Below are 15,917 nucleotides of genomic sequence, written 5' to 3'. Positions count from 1 at the left end.
TTTAGTTAATCCTAATGGTTCTTAAGTCTTTCTAGATAGCATTCGCTTACAGTTCTCCATGCAGTTGGAGCTACGATATATAATACGTCTACACAAATCCTGCAATATAGATTGCAGTTTCCAGCTGATGTATCAATCCATTTCCACCCCCTGGACTAAATAAAGAGTTAAGATTTAAACTATTAGTCTGTTTCTCTGTAGTCACTTGGGTTCCCCGAGCTTTTAAACTTTTCTCTTGTTAAATCGCTTCATTTTTGAAAAGCACCAGGGGAACCCAAAGCAATAAAAAATTGGCAGAAATCCCAATGTCATCAGGAAAGGGTAAGGAGAAGAATTCAGGATGCTAAACTACCATTGAAAATGTCAGCAATTAAAATCAATTAAAAATCATTAAATAACTCACTCCCATCTTCTTGTTCCCTATTGATGTTTGTTTAATTTTGACATTACAGTTGCAGTCAACTCATGCACAGATTGAAAACAAGTTATGGATTCAGGTCTAACAGTGTCAGTGATCTACTTTTTTTCGTTCTTCTTATCTTTGTTGCTCCTGGAGCAAGTGACATTATTAGGCAAGATTCTCCTCTCATGTGCACCATTGTAAAAATTTTAATAAACTCAGGAGAAAGCATACTCAGTGGATAGGGCACTGAACTATGAGTTAGGAAAACTGTGTTCTGTTTCTGGCTCAAACACTTACCTGCGGCATGACCTTTCATTAGTCCCTTCACTTCTCCCTCCTGTTTCCTCTCCCACCCTCAATGTATTTAGATTATAAACTTTTCAGGCCAGTTTCTCACTACTACTCTAATCCCAAGGGAGGGGAGAAGGATAGCTTTTTGTCCCCCCAAAATAGCCCCCAAGACTGGAAGAAGAGCTTATAAACCCTTCAGTTACTTGTGTGGGAGCCAAGAGCCCTGTGACTTGCCAATCATCTCAGAGCTCCCCTCCTCAAGGAAGCTGAGGGGCATGCCTAGGGTCTACTCCTGAAAAGAACTAAGCATTTTCTTTTCTTTGCTGGCCCAGACAAAGTTCCTGAGGCTGTGAGGTGACATTGTCTTGGGAACCGCAGAAAGAAAGACAGGCACCAGGAATGTGTTTCAACTAGACGAAAACTTTATTAAGTAACATATCTGGAGACTATCTGGCAAAATCTCATCCAGTGCAGCTCATTCTGTCTATTGTCAGAGATTTAAGATCAGAAGGGATCTCCAGATCATCCAGTCTGACCTTCTGCATGCCATAGGCCACAATAAGCCATCCAATACACTCCAGACCAAACAACCAGAACTAGGCCAAAGTATTACAGCCCTCAGGAGACTAAACTATTGTGGACTGCAGGTAAAGAACAGGAGGGAACCAGATATACCATTGTTCGAAGAGGGTCATAAGGAAGAATACCAGCCTCAGGGTAGGGCACTAACTCCAAACCAGTTGTGAGTTCTATACTTAGAGTTCACCAGCCAAGTAAAAAGTGTAAACCCCTTACTTATGTTCCCTGAGTGAAGCAATTAAGGGGGCAGTAAACATTCCCTCATCAGTACAACAAATCATATTCACTGCCATCTCCCATTCATGGTAAGCTTTCAGTTACTGACATGTACGGTCTGCCCAGCTCCCCTGCCATGGGGCTTTCATATAGCATAAGTGATCTCATTCACTCTATCACCTCAAAAGGTCCTTCCCAACAATCTTGCATTTTGTTCTTCCTTGCTGGAATCAAAACTAACACCAAATCGCCTATGTCAAAAAATCTTTCTTCGGTATGTCTCTCATATCAAACTTTTTGAACCACCTGACTTATTAAAACAAGTGACATACTCCCCTACACGTTGACCTATCTCCTCTGCACTATCCTCACAAGAGCCTTGATTCAAATCACATGTCTTCAATAGAGGAGCTCAAAGGGAGCAAAGCCAATAGATTCTTGGGGATCATATCTATATGTGAATAACAAATAAGGGAGTAACATATCCCAGTCATTCATTCTCCTGGTAAAGTATCTTTAGTTTTCAATGTTCCCGTGATGATCTACATTCAGGAGGTATCTTTTTATAAGATATTCTTCTCTTCTTACATAACTTCTCAAGGTCTTTTGTCTCAAGACCATCATATGACTGTGGTTCACTCTTTGGGTCTATTGTTTGACATTTAAAAACTCTCAATATCAATTTTAAGATTTTAACAACTCTGGATTATGATCTATAAATCTAACTGACCTGTGGCATGTGAGTCCAGCTATGCATTGTTCCGTGAGGCCCAGCCATAGGCCCAGTCACATGCCTCAGTCATAGGCCATGTGATGCAGTCATAGAGTCACATGCCCAGGGTCTTGGCATTAGCTGGATCTGGTATGCCAGCATCACATTACCAATCCCGGTATTCCCTGCAAACACTAAATAAGGTCCATCCCTGGAACAAAATCACTCAAAAATCAAGTCTACACCTGCAAAGAACAAAATGACCTGTCTTCTGTCAGGCCAGTCTCCCACAGAAACTCTATTCTTAGTGCTATTGTAATCTGCTCCGCCTGGTGGAAGGTTGCTGTCAGCTACTCATCTAATTAATCTGGTCCCAGCACCATTTCCTCTTTTCAGTAACCAAAAACCAAAATTTACCAGTTGCCAAAAACTGAAACCTTTTGGGTGCTCAGCAACTGAAAACTATTTTTGTTTTGTTTTGTTTTGACTTTTGGGGTTTTAAAAAGGAGATATGAAAAATTTAGATGAAAATCGTTTTATACAAAAATGTTTTCCAGTGAATAAACTTTTAATTGAAAAATTTTGACTGAGTATAATTTTTAACCTCTCTTCATGTGTCCAGCAAATCTGGGTCTGGGCCAACATCTTACTAGACGTGGGTGATATCAGTTTTCCCAGATTCATCTATAGTCAGTATCTTCTCTTACACTCTATGGTTAACATTATGCTTGCACTAGCAAAAAACTGTGTAATGCTCTTTAGCAATATCTTAGCCTTTATGTCTTCATTTTTCACAGCTCAGTAAGAGAATTTTCTCTTTAGGAAATTTACTGTCTCATCAGGTCTTCCCTTACGTAAACTACTTTGCCCCAATCCCTTTATTTCCTTTAATTTATTTCCTGAACTTCATTTTGAATCAGTGACTTTTCTCTCCTCCTCTTGGTGTACTGGGAATATACAGTCACATTAACAGGTGCTTCAGTCAGCATAGATTTCAATGCTATAAGACCTAAATGTAGGGCACAATCTTTCTTAGGGTATGTCTGCACTAAAAAAATTACTCCGATTTTACAGAAGTTGATTTTTGGGAACAGATTGTATAAAGTCGAGTGCACGCGTCCACACTAAGCACATTAATTCAGCGGAGTGTGTCCATAGTACCATGGCACGCGTTGACTTTCAGAGCGGTGCACTGTGGTAGCTATCTCACAGTTCCCGCAGTCCCTGCTGCTCATTGGAATTCTGGGTTGAGCTCCCAATGCCTGATCAGGCCAAAAATTTGTCGCGGTTGGTTATGGGTAAATGTCGTCAGTCAACCCTCCCTCTGTGAAAGCAATGGCAGACAATTATTTCACGCCCTTTTCCCTGGATTGCCCGAGCAAACGCCATAGCATGGCAAGCATGGAGCCTGTTCAACCTTTTTTCACTGTCACCGTATGTCTACTGGATACTGTTGACAAACGCGGTACTGCAGCACTACACAGCAGTATCTCCTTGCCTTTGCAAGTTAGCAAAGATGGTTTCCAGTCATACTGTACCATCTGCTGCTGTCATGGGTGCTCCTGGCTGGTCTCCGTGAGGTCAGTCGGGGCGCCTGGACAAAAATGGGAATGACCCCCCAGGTCATTCTCTTCTTTAAGTTTTGTCTAATGGAGATTCAATGCTGTCTAGAATATCAGGCAAGCCTACTAAAGGACCACAGATACAAGCGGCCATTCTGGGTCAGACCCCTAGACATCCCACAGAAATGATGAGCTGCATGCCATTCTAAGGGGTGCCTGTAAAACAACCACACCCATTGCTTCCTTCCTCCCCCACCCCTCCTAGGTTACCTTGGCAATTATCCCCCCATTTGTGTGATGAAGTAATAAATAATTCATGAATTTGAAACAACTTTATTGCCTCTGCAAACGGAGATCAAAGAGGGGAGGGGAAGTAGAGTGAACCACCATTCTGCACTCACTCAGCCTATAGTTGGACTGCTCCTTACTATTGTCTAGGTTTCATGAGCCCTGGGAGCAAGGGGTAGGCTGGGGTAGGTGTGACTGCACAGTGCTGCCGACTAGGAGAGCAGCCTAAGACAGAAGCCTCCAGCTGGCATGATATTCCAGGCAGGACTGAATCTCCATTACACAGAACTTGAAGAGAGAATGACCTGAAGTCATTCCCTTTATTTTCCAGGTGTCCCTGACCGACCTCATCGAGGCCAGCCAGGAGCACCCATGGGACAACGACGGATAGCAATCATACTGCACCATCTGCCATCCGCAAGACAAGGCAATGGGATGCTGCTGTGTAGCACTGCGCTATCATGTCTGCCAGCAGCATCCAGTAGACATACGATGACAGTGAAAAAGGCTAGAAACAATTTTTTCCTGTTGTTTTCACAGGGGAGGTAGGGGGGCGCTGGCGACATGTACCCAGAACCACCTGCAACAATGTTTTTGACGCACCAGGCATTGGGAGCTCAACCCAGAATTCAAAAGGTTGGTGGAGACTGTGGGAAATGTGGGATGGCTACAATTGTCAGTTGCCCCTCCCTCCGTGAGAACAACTGCAGACAATCGTTTCGCGAATTTTTTCCAAGCAGATGCCATAGCACGGCAAGCATGGAGCCTGTTCAGCTCATCGCAGCAGTTATGAGCATTGTAAACACCTCACACAATATTGTGCAGTTTATGCAGAACCAGAAGCTGAAAAACCAGGCGAGGAGGCAACGGCAGTGCGGTGACGAGAGTGATGAAGACATGCATGGACACAGACTTCTCTCAAAGTGCGGGCACCGGCAATGTGGCCATTGTGGTGTTAATGGGGCAGGTTCATGCAGTGGAACACCAATTCTGGGCTCAGGAAACAAACTGGTGGGACCAGATAGTGTTGCAGGTCTGGGATGATTCCCACTGGCTCCAAAACTTTTGCATGCGTAAGGGAACTTTCATGGAACTTTGTGACTTGCTTTCCCCTGCCCTGAAGTGCAAGAATACCAAGATGAGAGCAGCCCTCACAGTTCACAAGCGAGTGGCCATAGCCCTCTGGAAGTTTGCAACTCCAGACAGCTACCAGTCAGTTGGGAATCAATTTGGAGTGGGCAAATCTACCGTGGGGATTGCTGTCATGCAAGTAGCCAACACAATCACTGAGCTTCTGCTATCAAAAGTAGTGACTCTGGGAAATGTGCAAGTCATAGTAGATGGCTTTGCTGCAATTGGGTTCCCTAACTGTGGTGGGGTGATAGACGGAATGCATATCCCTATCTTGGGACCAGACCACCAAGGCAGCTAGTACATGAACCGCAAGGAGTACTTTTCAATGGTGCTGCAAGCACAGTGGATCACAAGGGACGTTTCACCAACATCAACATGGGATGGTTGGGAAAGGTTCATGACGCTCGCATTTTCAGGAACTCTTGTTTGTTTAAATGGCTGCAGGAAGGGATTTACTTCCCAGGCCAGAAAATAACTGTTCGGGATGTTGAAATGCCTATACCTATCCTTGGAGACCCAGCCTACCCATTAATGCCCTGGCTCATGAAGCTGTACGCAGGCATCTTGGACAATAGTAAGGAGCTGTTCAACTATAGGCTGAGCAAGTGCAGAATGGTGGTAGAGTGTGTCTTTGGACGTTTGAAGGGTCGCTGGCACAGTTTACTGACTCGCTCAGACCTCCGTGTAACCAATATCCCCATTGTTATTGCTGCTTGCTGTGTGCTCCACAATCTCTGTGAGAGTAAGGGGGAGACCTTTATGGCGGGGTGGGAGGTTGAGGCAAATCGCCGGGTGGCTGATTACATGCAGCCAGACACCAGGGTGATTAGAAGAGCACATCAGGAAGTGCTGCGGATGAGAGAAGCTTTGAAAACCAGTTTCACGACTGACTAAGGTACCATGTGACAGTTCTATTTGTTTCTACTTGATGAAAACCCACCCTCTTGGTTGGCTCAAAAATTCCCTGTCAGCAAACCGCCCTCCCCCCTTCAATCACAGATAGGAAATAAAGTCACTATTGTTTAAAAACCATGTATTCTTTGTTAATTGATTATAAAAAATAGGGAGATAATTCACATGGTAGCCTGGGTGGGGTGGGGGGGAGGATAGGAGGGAAGGAAGAGGCCACTTCAATACTTGTTGAATTACAACCTTCTGTCCATTGGGGAGGAGTGTTTGGGTGCCTGGAGCCTACTCCCTTCCCCCGTGTTCTTGGGCATCTGGGTGAGGAGGCGGCTATGGAACATGGGGAGGAGGGAGGGCGGTTAAACAGGCAGTGGCAGTCTCTCCAGCTGACATTCCTGAACCTCCACCAGACACCGTATCATGTCTGTTTGTTCCTGCAGTAGCTACAGAGTTGCTTCATGCATCCTCTGATCTTCCTGTCACTACCTCTCCTCACGTTCACTGGCCACTTACCTGTTCTCTGATATTGTGTCCCTCCACCCTTTCTTCTGATCTCTTTCAGTGTGGGTGGCCTGCCTGAGCTCAGAGAACATTTCATTGCATGTGCGTTTTTTTTGCCACCCTATCTGAGATAGCCTTTGGGACAGAGGAGGGAGGCTTGAAACATTTGCAGCTGCAGGAGAAAAAAAAGGGAGAGAAGTATTTTAAAAGATACATTTTACAGAATAATGGGTATACTCTTTCACAGTGAACAATACTATTCACATTACATAGCACATGTGATTTTGGTACAGGGTCATTTTTTGCATCTTATATCGAGTGCCTGCGGCTTTGGTGTTTAGACATCAAACACACCGGGCAACAGAATTTGGCTTGTAGGCAGCCATGGTAAGCTATAATTTTTCAGCTTCTGGAACCTTCATAACAGCAGCACCCTTCTTTCCCATACCAAGCAAAGCCTGTTCAGTTGTCCAGTTAGGGCTGCGATTTTTGTGTTAATGTGCAGCAGCAGAAACCAAACTAATGCCCCCCCCATTCTTTTCTGTGGGATGACTGCTTTAACCCTCCCCACACCATGTGGCTGGTATCAGGGAAGATCCCTGCTAGCCAAACGAGAACATCTCAGAGCCAATACCCACCCCCCTTGGATAACTGTGGGGAGGATTTCTTTTCAGCCACAGGCAAACAGCCTGAGGATAACACAGAGATATAAAGAAGGAATGTTGCTTGAATGCCAGCAAACACCGGGACAATATGCTGCCAGGCTTTGTCATGCGATGATACCAGATTACTTGCTACTAGCATGGCGTGGTAAAGTGTCCTACCATGGAGGACGGAATATGGCTGCTCTCCCCAGAAACCTTCTGCAAAGAGTACCTCCAGGACAGCTTCATGGAGATGTCTCCGGAGGATTCCATTCCATCCCCAGGCACATTAACAGACTTTTCCAGTAGCTGTACTGGCCACGAATACATCTTAAGTCCTCAGGGAAAATTAATTATTAAAAAATGCTTGCTTTTAAACCATGTTTTATATTTACAAAGGTACACTCACCAGAGGTCCCTTCTATGGCTTCATGGTCCGGGATGCTGCCTTGGGAGGGTTGGGAGCGTATTTCAGTCAGGGTCAGAAAAAAATCCTGGCTGTTGGGGAGAATGGTGTGCTGTGTGGTCTCCTCAACCTCATCGTCCTCCTCCTTCTCCTCACCTTCCCTGTCCGCAAAATCCTCAGGCATGGTGACTCAGAGTATCCCATCATCGGAGTCCATGGACAGGGATGGGATAGTGGTGGTGTCCCCCTCCCGAATTGCCTTCAGCTCAGCGTAGAAGCGGCATGTCTGCGGCTCTGTCCCGGAGCATCCATTTGATTCTTTGGCTTTCTGGTATTCTTGTCTCAGCTCCTTCAGTTTCACGCAGCACTGAGTTGAGTCCCTGTTGTGGCCTCTGTCCATCATGGCCTTGGAGATTTTTTCAGATGTTTTGACATTCCGTCTTTTGAAACTGAGTTCTGATAGCACGGATTCATCTCCCCATACAGCGATCAGATCTTCCCATATGGTCCATGCTGAAGCTCTTTTTCGATTCTGGGACTGCATGGTCACCTGTGATGATGAGCTCTGCATGGCTACCTGTGCTGATCAGCTCTCCATGCTGGGCAAACAGGAAATAAAATTCAAATATTCGCGGGGCTTTTCCTGTCTACCTGGCCAGTGCATCCGAGTTCAGATTGCTGTCCAGAGCGGTCACAATTGTGCACTGTGGGATAGCTCCCTGAGGTCAATACCGTCAAATTGCATCCACACTAACCCTAATTCGAACTGGCAATGTTGATTTCAGCGCTAATCCCCTCATCGGGGAGAAGTACAGAAATCGATTTTAAGAGCCCTTTATGTCGACAAATATGGCTTCGTTGTGTGGATGGGTGCAGGGTTAATTCAATTTAATGCTGCTAAATTCGACCTAAACTTGTAGTGTAGACCAGGCCTCAATGTATAATAAAGGTCAGAGCTAGCCGTATACATTTTTAGACAAAGTACAACTATAACCCACTGGAGGGTGTGGGTTACAGTCACCCTCTGTGCCTAATCTACAGATAATATGAGTCTGTTTTAGCAGTGGCTAAAGAGATCTGTGTCTTTAGCTGAAGCTGAAGAAATTAACACTGTTAATTGTGGAGATCCACTGTTGAATCTCTGGCATTGGTCAAGATGGCAACCATCACAGAAGAATCATATAGGGAATTGGGCACCAGTTTCTTGGACCCACCACCCACCCACATACTGTAACTGTCCCAGGTTCAATCTTCCTCTGATTATCCAACCATCTCCACATCGATTTTCATCTTTGTACCTCTTGGTTTTCTTGCCATGTGAAAACCAGTGGCCTGACTTCCCGCAGGTGACCTTCAGCTCCTCTCAGCATTTTAGCTTCTGTTTCATCCTCCTTTGCATGCGTGATCTTAGCTCATTTACTCCATTTCCTTTCCCTCCCACCCCAGCTTCTACTGTGTTGACTACTGGTCATGAGCTACAGGCACCCACACTTCTGGCATCACCTGAGAACCAGTTTGAACAAAGACCCAACACCAAATAATGTTGGGGCTCATAGGAAGAAATAAAGTGGCTTTTTTTCTGGTACAGTTTCTGTTCTATTCTACATCGATTCTTATACCATGCTTATCACTGTAGCAGCTGAGCTCTTGAACATTCAGCTATAATTCCAGTGTAAAAATTTTGCATTTCTTGTATTACTATAATTTGCATCCATACAATGAGAGATCATACCAGAGCTTCTGATTGGTGTAGGTTCAGTGGATCTTTGTTTCAATTCCCACAGGTTTGCACCCATTAAATTCTGTTTTGAATTTGGAGTTCGACAGGATGGAGCTCTCATCATGCAAGATCTCATCTTACATCTAGAGTCTACTTTTCAGAAGCAATTATCTTACCCATTCTGACTTTCCCTATTTCATCCACATAGCTCAGTGATCTGCTATCCAAAGTCTTCTGATGAATAATCCTTTAAAGTGGTATTTGGCTACTTGTGAGGGAGCAAAATGATATGCTCAAAAAGGCAAAAATGTCCTAGTTGGAATTCTACACCTAAATTCCCCAAATTTCAGTGAGTTTCACTGAAACTTGGTGAACCACTGAGAGTTGCACGTTCATAATAAAATCAGAAGTTACATAATAAAATCAGAATGGTGAAAGTTACTAGCAGTCACTTTTTGATAGAAAAGTCTGATAAAACCTTCATTTACAGTAGATTTTATATAGTATCTGAACAAATATTTCACAATGATATTAATGACCAGCGTGATCCCAGCTTTCATTTGATACTTCGCATGACATTCTTTGATGGAACAGAATGTACACACCAAAATCAGGACATTCCTGTAACTCTCATGCCAGTTGGTACTAAGAAGTTCTTGGGTTACGCAATGCTGGGCTTTGGTATGAGGAATACCCTTCCTCATTATGGGCCTGATTTAAAGCTCACTGAGCACTACTCTTGAGCTCCCTTGACTTCATAGGGTATTGACCAAACCTTATGGATTAAATTCATCACTGACATAAACAAGCACAATTGTAATGAAGTCAACAAAGATTTGCTTGTGTCAGAGGTGAATTTGGCTCTAGCTCTCTGAAAGAGATGTGGCAAGAAAATGTTCTTTAAGTGTTTGTATTTTTATTGGTAATTCATTTTTACATTAAGTTTTGCAAAGTGCACCCACGGTTTTGCAGACTTTCAAACCCGCTACATTTCCCTGCATTGTTGAAATCCCTCCTCTCTTAAAACAACGAAGAAAAAAAGTTCACTGTGAAAAGTGGAGGCAGAGAAAATTAGTGGCTTTTTTCACTCCCCATCTCCAGTAATGATAGTATCTATTTTCTCACACTTTCATCCTTTGACCCTCATGGTTTCATTACTGCTTTGCTAGCAGTTACCTCAGTTTCATCAGTTAATGGTGACAGGAGAAGCTTTCCTTTACAAGATCTTTTGTAAAGAATCTTCCTTTGGGAAGCTAACTGACATCCCAACCATTTTCGTAATGAGCTATTGATTTTCTTGTGCTTTCTCTCTCTGTCAGACATGGGAACTTCATGCTTTAAAGATGCTATAACTAGGGAAGCAATTCAAACAGTATATTGTGTACCATATTTTGAGCTCCTATTAACTCTTCCTTATCTTTCTCTTCTTCTTACTGCTTTCTTAACTTTTTAATGCTCTCTCTACCATGCAGACATATCTCCAAGGACTTGATATATCACCACAAGTTTTAAGTTCTAAAGTACTACAACTTTTCAGAGACTCCTTTGTCTTCTCTGAGACTTCTGAAAAGTGGAGCAAAAATATTCTAAAATGGGAAGAAACAAGCAAGTGAGCAAACAAACAAACCCTGAAACCTCACCCCAAAACATTTGTTTTTTCAAGAGAAATGTATATAGACAAAATAAATTAGATTAATTTATGGGGCTGACTCTCTGTCCTTATCCACTTCATTCATGAGGTACAAGAGAAATGGAAACCTGCTCTAACCTGCTTGGGATAGCCCCCAGCAAGGAGCAGCACTGGTGAGACCTCATCTGAATACTGTGTGCAGTTCTGGTCTCCCATGTTTAAGAAGGATGAATTCAGACTGGAACAGGTACAGAGAAGAGCTATTAGGATGATCCGAGGAAAGTGGAAAACCTGTCCTTATGAAAGGAGACTCAAATGTTGGCTTGTTTACCCTAACCAAAAGAAGGCTGAGGAGAGATATGATTATCTTTATAAATGTATCACATGGATAATTCAGGGAGAAGAGGAATTATTTAAGCTCAGTACCAATGTGGACACAAGACCAAATGGATATAACTGGGCCATAGGAAGTTTAGACTTGAAATTAGACGAAGGTTTCTAACCATTAGAGGATGAAGTTCTGGAACAGCCTTCCAAGGGTAGTGGGTTCAAAAGACATATCTGCTTCAAGACTAAGCTTGATAAGTTTATGGGAGGAGATGCTACGATAGGATAGGTGAATTCTAGGCAATTATTGATCTTTGATTATAGTATTAAATATGCCCAATGGCCTATGATGGGATGTTAGATGGGGTGGGATCTGAGTTATTACAGAGAATTCTTTCCTGGGTGCTGGCTGGTGAGTCTTGCCCACATACTCAGGGTTTAGCTGATTGCCATATTTGGGGCCGGGAAGAAATTTTCCTCCAGGGCAGATTGGTGGAGTTCCTGGAGGTTTTTCACCTTCCTCTGCAGCATAGGGCACAGGTCACTTGCTGGAGGATTCTCTGCACTTTGAGGTCTTTAAACCACAATTTGAGGACTTCAATAACTCGACATAGGTTAGGGGTTTGTTACAGGAGTGGGTGGGTGAGATTCTGTGGCCTGTGTTGTGCAGGAGGTCAGAGTAGATGATTATAATGGTCTCTTCTAACCTTAAATTCTGTGAGCCTCTGCCCCCAGCAGGTATAAAGCTAAGAGAGCTGACATCTATACTGGGATTTAGAGGGATAGGGAGTGACTGGATAATGATGTTTCCTCTTTCCCCCCCTCTAAAGTCAGTGGAAGATGATGGGTTTTTAGCACTTGTGAAAATCAGGACATTCATTTAGTCAGCTAAATATGCATCTAGGGACCTAACGTTTAACGTCTTGGCTTTTGCTCTTTCTCTTCAAGTTCCAATTTTTCTGTCTCAGGTGTACATTTTCAAAGGCCCAGCTTCCTTTACCATGCAGATATACTGTACTTGTCCATGCACAAACTTGTGACTGCAGCTGGCAGGTGCAAAGACCTGTACAAACACCATAAATAATTTAAAATCTATAGGAAAACATGCTTCTTTATTGACTCTGGTGGGTGCAAATTTTAGCATGTGTGCAAACCAAGATATAAACATGTTAAGGCTGCATGCAAATATTAGAATCTTTGACACATGCACACAGGTGCATTTTCACTTTCATTATGTGAGCATCAGTAATTTTATTGTCATTTGGAGCCCAGAGAGAAAATGAGATGAAAGGAGATATGGGGAAAGGGAAGGCTTGTATTGCCCATCTTTTTAATCAGGAATGGGCCTGAATTTACCTACTGAGAGGCATTAATTTTGAGTGCATCTTTTAATAGGTTGCCTTGTCTGGATAGCTATACAGTATATTAAGCACATTCAATTATTATTAAAAAATGACATACCTAAACATATTCAATTTTAAACAGGCATTAAAAGCATCTGTTTTGTTGCCATGTACATAGCTAATATTATCAAAAGGTTCTCTTCATAAAAAGCAAATCCCCAGAAAATGGATTAAAGAAATCTGGACCCCAAGGCTCCCACCCTCCACAGCCTTCTGCCCAGTCTGTACCCTCATCCCTGCTTTGGAAGATTTTGGCATATATCCACACAAGATCCATATGCTAAATTTGTAAGTGGCTCGCAAGGGCCCCTTTTTTGGGCAGGCTGGGGATTCTTTCCCTATCACACCAGTGCTCCCTGCCTTTAAAGCTAGCTGGGTTCAGTTCAGAAGTGACGACAGAGCCCTCACTCACTCAAATAGAGGATTGTGTGGGTTGCCACCATCATTACTTCAGCACAGCATGGGCCAGCGGCAGGAGAGACAGCATGGGCCCACAAACAACAGCACAGTGGTATCCCTAGAGCTGCAGCTGGCCCTGTTTGCTCTTGATCATGAGTGTGGATTCTTCCCTAGTTCCAAAAGCTGTTGTGCCTTCCTCAGTTGAAGATGGTCTACAGACTCAAACAGATGTCACAGGCAGCCTGGGTTCACTTTCTGAAGCTTTTCTTTGAAGCCGTGTGGGCTAGAAATGTTATTTTTCTAAATGAAAGCTTAGTCTGATATAAACATGACTCCAGGAGCTGGAGACAAAAGCACAGGTCTATTGTTCCTCCTATTGTTAATCCAACCATAGACATTTCATTCATATATACATATATCATAAATATTCAACATTTTTGAAACTGTTGAGTCTCCTCCAAAATGTTCCAGGCAACCTATTTAATATTCATAGTCTGCAACAATAACATAAAATATATGCATGTTCTTGTAAAGCAGCTAACAGCTTTCAATGTATTATGGAAAGATTCCTGAATGGAGTCAGAAATTTCTGGCAAGTAACATTAATTTAAGTGTCTATTGAATTAAAGCACATATAGTAAGCATTGTGATGGGTGTCCTCATGGCCTGAGGGTTTACCAGATTCTCCATCAACCCATTCATGTTTGACAGCTGGTCATTTATTTTTATTGGGATTATTTTGTATGGTTTGGTTTATAATCACTGATCAAACAGAGCCAATGCCCATTAATAATTGTCACCTATCCAGTCCGTCACTAATATATGAGTGTCTCTTAACCTTGATTTGTTTAGTAGTTTCCCTTCTTCTATTAGTTTAATTGCCTTCTGGTCCTTAAGTAGTAAATTGTTTGATTCTGTGCTCATAGAAATGTAGCCAACTTTCTAAATCCCTTCATTTTTAAATATTTAACGAGTCTGGGAAAATCACCTTCACAAAGACCTTTCAAATCATTCCATAAATAAACTAATACAAAGCCCTGAAGTTCTGACCTCAGTTAGACACTGAAACTCCAGGCAATTAAGTCAGCAATTATTATCACATAGGTGCATAGAAGGTTTAAGAGATAAGAAAGGCAGAAAGTACATCTTTTTTTGATTGCTTCCCTGGAGTTAGTAGTTATTCTCCACAATAATTTGTTCTCTTCCAAATGTTGCACCTAACTCTACTGCACATTTGTGGTTTTTTACTAATTGTTCTTGTTGCTGCTTTTTGATCATTGATTCCATCTAACAACTAATCTATGTGTAACAACTAAGATTCCCTCTGAATAGCCTCTGCTTTAAAAAAATATCGATTTAATGATTCTGTCTTTTATTTGAGTAATTAAGGTCCCCTATCCTATCTAAAAGAAGAAGAAAGGTGTAGAAGTTAAGGAAAGTGAGCTAGTGTTTATGGTGGCCCAAGGTGATGTAACATGGAGTTATGGAATGAAACTGAGAAAATAAAAGTGTAGGTTGAACAAGTTTCGTAGTAGTTGACTGTGAAATAATCTTCCAAGAGCATTGGGGGAAGACTGTGTCATTAAATAATAATGTGCAGTAAAGGACAATGGGGTGGGGAGGAAGAAAGAAGAAAAAATAAAACACACAATAAAAAAGAATCAAGAGAGAAAATGGACAGAAAAAAGACAGATGGTGGCAAATGTGTCAGGAGATGGTGGGAGGGGATCACGGAAGGCATGCCCATGGAACAATTCCTCCTAAGGGGCTCCACCAAAAGGACTTGGGAGCCAGTGTCCTAAACAGAAACAGAATGAATACAAAATGAGATTCTTTGGAAGTTTGGAGATAGACAAATATCAGATTAGAGCAGTGTTGTTGATGTCAAGTATTAAGCAGTGAGAACAGCTGCCTCTGGGACTGATGGCTGAACATACACATGTTTGTGAGCATCTGGCCTTTGTGTGAAGGAGAGCTGAGACTCCCTTACAATGGAGGGAATATCCACCATCTCTCTCTCAGTCTCACTAAAGCCAGCGAAGTGAAATGTGACAAATAGGACTTCTTACATGCTTTAAAGGAGTCACATGCTGAAAATACCTTGATTAACTGGGACTTAATGACTCGGCCAAGAATCACAGACAGGCAAGAACAAAACGAGAGTTAGAATTCAGGACCTGTCAGCACCCAACTTTGAGGTCACTTGACCACATCATGTTCTTGCCTACATTATTGTTCGACACAGTTTTTATAGGGAACTGTAGGAGCTGAGAATGCTCAGTCCCTCCCAGAAATGGATCATTAGTCTCTTTGTTATCTTTAATTTCAAGCAATTTATTCTACCCCACAAGCAGTTCTGCCAAGGAGTCCAGCCTTCCTGTCCTCAGTGATCTGCAAACCTTCTATATTCCTTCATATTTACCACCCCCCCCCAAAGTTTTTCACTCCACTGCCATGTTTCTGTTAAGCATATTCACTTAAATGGAACAGTCACCTGTTTTTGTCATTAAAGGGCACCTGTTTGAAGACGTTAAAGAACTCAGAGCAGCATATCAAAAAAGTTAATGGCAAATTAAATGGTGCATTTCAGTGATACTCTGGACCTCATTAAAATTTCGTATCAGCTACTGGTCTTTTTAAGATTCCCAGCTTCCTCCGAATCATCTGATTCTGCCCTTGTAATTTCGTTAATAATTCAAAAACTTTTGTTTTAAACATCAAATGTCAGCATCACTGTCAGCATCATGCTAATAACTTTAACATCACCAGAATTTAAAAGAAGGGAGTTCAGAGCAG

General features: G+C 42.6%; 1 pseudogene; it reads right to left on the bottom strand.

The window, feature by feature from the left end:
• Positions 1-6,450: 6,450 nt before the first annotated feature.
• LOC142046267 (uncharacterized) lies at positions 6,451-8,496 on the bottom strand (annotated as a pseudogene).
• Positions 8,497-15,917: the final 7,421 nt, after the last annotated feature.

Source organism: Chelonoidis abingdonii, chromosome 2 (genome assembly GCF_003597395.2).
Source record: "Chelonoidis abingdonii isolate Lonesome George chromosome 2, CheloAbing_2.0, whole genome shotgun sequence".
NCBI lineage: Eukaryota > Metazoa > Chordata > Testudines > Testudinidae > Chelonoidis > Chelonoidis abingdonii.
The sequence above is the reverse complement of the archived record's forward strand: the minus strand, read 5'-3'. Positions and strand labels throughout refer to the sequence as shown.